The sequence below is a fragment of the Austrofundulus limnaeus genome, unplaced genomic scaffold (assembly GCF_001266775.1).
Source record: "Austrofundulus limnaeus strain Quisiro unplaced genomic scaffold, Austrofundulus_limnaeus-1.0 Scaffold439, whole genome shotgun sequence".
NCBI lineage: Eukaryota > Metazoa > Chordata > Actinopteri > Cyprinodontiformes > Rivulidae > Austrofundulus > Austrofundulus limnaeus.
In genome coordinates, this window is record NW_013952841.1 from 354,181 (window position 1) to 357,452 (window position 3,272).

The 3,272-nt window shown below is 38.9% G+C and overlaps 1 protein-coding gene across 1 annotated transcript in view; it reads right to left on the reverse strand.

Annotated features, from left to right (window-relative positions):
- Nucleotides 1-3,272, reverse strand: part of LOC106529369 (inactive phospholipase C-like protein 1) — a gene marked incomplete at its 3' end in the record, with an annotated part of 118,304 nt that overhangs the window by 30,510 nt on the left and 84,522 nt on the right.

Sequence of the window (3,272 nt, forward strand, 5' to 3'; positions counted from 1 at the left end):
CTGTACCATGATGCTTTGCGTTAGGCAAAGATGGTGGTATCCGCGAAATACTCCATTGCAGGATGGGGAAAATTGGTCTTGGTGGAGGTTTGCACTCTCTGAGTGCTTCTAGTTTTTATTGTTTTTATTCATGATTCAATGAACGTGAAAAAAGGTTCCTCATCTTTGAGTATTTTGGCCTGAGTTGAAGGTGGTATGGTTGAAGGTGCAAATGTGTGCACTGGTGAATTTCATTTTTCCAGGAATAGTAACTTCATGAAAATAAGACTCTGAGGATTAGTTTGATGGATTAGTGGTTAGCACTGATTCCTCTCAGCAAGAAGGTTCTGGGTTCAAGCTCAAGGTTAGGTCTGGGGTCTTTCTGTCTGGAGTTGCATGTTCTCTTCATGTTTGAGTGTGTTTTCTCCAGATACTCTGGTTTCCTCCCACAATCCAAAAACTTGCATGATTAGGCTTCAGGCTCCGGCCTCCCTTGAAAGAAATCTGTGATCTCAATGGGATATGCCCGGATAAACTAGATACCTCATAGTGGTGGCATTTGACTCCGCATATACTGGCATATGGGTTGCAACTGTTAAGATGTTCAGATATTTATATGAGAAGTGACTTTGGAATAGTCATTACAAATCAAATATTTTGTTGATGAAAAACAAATCAAACATGTCTGTTCTTAGTAGTCTATTTGAGTAGAGTGATAATGAAATAAACCACATTCACATGCATGATGTCATATACWGTATGTACTAAACTGTTCAGGAATATGCACTGTAAATACTTCACTAATATAAAAAATGATCAGTTTTGAGTAGAAGCAGTTTTGGGTAGAGGAAGTTTTGGGTGGAGAACAGACAGGGGTTGGACAATGAAACTGAAACACCTGGTTTTAGCTGTTTGGCTGTTGTTAGAGTTTTTAAATGCAGGAAAATTAAAAAATATATTGAGTCCTTCAAATTCAAAAGTGTCACAGTCTTGAGCAAAATCATTAATGCCCTTTCCACTTTTGCCTTATGCGATAACAACACAAGCTTGCAGGAATAACTTGTCAGTTGAKTTTTTAATGTTGTTCTTTAAGGAAAGTTTGGTTTGTACCAAGTTCTTTCTAAAGTTTAAAGCCAAGTTGCACCTAATGTGCTCTACTAGATTTCATATAAAAGCAGAACTTATCGCAAACATACAAGTTAATCTTTTCTGTCAGTTTCTGCAGAAAGAAGCCACAGAAATCTGCATGCACCAAACCACTTCAAAATACCTCAGTTGTCTGAGAAGGAGAAGAGTCAGATAGATAGATGGAAGATAAATTGGGAAGCTGGGGAGGAGGTGGTGATGGACTGTGAATTTTGGGTGGCTAAAGTGAGATTAGAGTGGGAGGGAAGGATGCAATGAGCAAAAATCAGATTATGATAAATGTCTTTTATTATTGCCTGGACAGGAGAGGGAGGAGTGGCGAGACAGGTGAAGAGTAATTGAGTCACTGAGTAAGAAGGGTAGGCTTGACGTTAATAGAGCAGCAAGTCCAGAAGTGTGTTATGAAGCCCTGAAACACAGAGCGATATTGCTATCACTGAGGGGTGCAGAACGCCTTGTCTGAATTTAGTCCCAGCAGGTAGTATGGTCTTAAAGACATTATGAATTTAGTAAATTGTAAATGGATTGCACCTACATAGCACGTTCCTAACCAAACAGGGTACTCAACATGCTACACAACAGAATCTGTGTCCTCATTTACTCAGCCACACACATTTATACAGCATCTTAAAATGTTTGTACAATCTAAATAAATCATTTTGTACAGTGTAATCCAGGGGTTTTCTAAGTACATTATATGAGTGTAAGCCCCCAATGAGAGAGCAAACAAACAACTGTGCACCCCCCCAAAAAAATAAATAATTGGTGCATTAAAAAAACTTATTGTTTTTAATCACCTTGCATTACAACTACGTTTAGACTTCGTTCACACTGCAGGTAAATGTGGCTTAAATCCAGTTGTTTATTGCCCTATGCAACTTGTCAGATGTTTGACTCTGAATAATAATGTTTCATTTCATCTGACTATAGGGCTCTCAAGTTTTGACCTGAGCTTGGATTGAGATTTCGAGCTGCTGAACACTGTTGCCAACTCTTCAGTRAGAAAAGTCACTTTTGGCCGTCCTAAAAGTTACTAAATAATGTCATCGTCCAATTTGCATATCTGGACTATTGCCAACAATTGTGATCAGGACTGTATGGTATTTAACATAGGAGAATACAGTGCCCCCCCCCCCCCCCACACACACACACACACACACACACACACACACACACACACACACACACACCCCAGAAAATTTTGAATGAATTAGATTCCATTTCCTGCATTCTGGTGTCTTTTTAACAGGTTGTTAAACATACTTTTACACAAGTTAATACTTGGTGAGTATTCTATAGGTCAAGTGGAAGGAGTTCTCAAACATTTTGGGTCTGGGGACCCCATTCACGATTGAAAAATTCCAGGGACCCCCTCATAAAACCCATGTTGTTTTAAAAATAATTTACTGCCATGTAAATCATACACTTATAGCACTTTTGCAAAGATATCTGTGTTATAATACATGCATAACAAAAGCTCTACACACACACACACACACACACACACACACACACACACACACACAGTTGAGCTGGTAAAAATTGCAATATATTAATGTAGCAACAGAAGAAGAAAACTGATTATTACTTCATATATATTTTCTTCACAGTAAAGAAAATATGTATTTTTTTAGTCAGTCAGTATGAATTGATTTTATTTTGTTATTTAAGCAGATTAAAGATTTCTGCAGGTATGGTGTAACATTTCTGATATGGTGTATTTAATGTTCTGTGAGCCATGAACACATTCAGGAATACAAACACATATAACCTCAGTCTGTGATGATGAATGTAGACAGAGCTGCTAACCTGGTTCTGTTGGGTCTGTGTGTCTCTCAGCTGACTTCAGCCTGACCTCGGCGCCTTCAYCACAGAAAATATCTGTTTAATAGACTCATTTGGATGCATCTTGCACACACTTTTTCCTTTCCCCCTYTTAGTTTATCTGCTCCATCCATCTCTTTCTCCTTTCTTTCTAAGATGTTTGTTTATTTTTACCTGCGCGGCTTACATTTTTTTCKTTGTCTTTTTTAATGTGGGAGGGGGCACACACCGGATCGTTGGTTACGTACTGTAACCCCAGATTCTATGAGTGTAAGCGCAGCCCTCTAAGGCTATCGCAGATGGGTACCCCCGCGCGCGCTCGC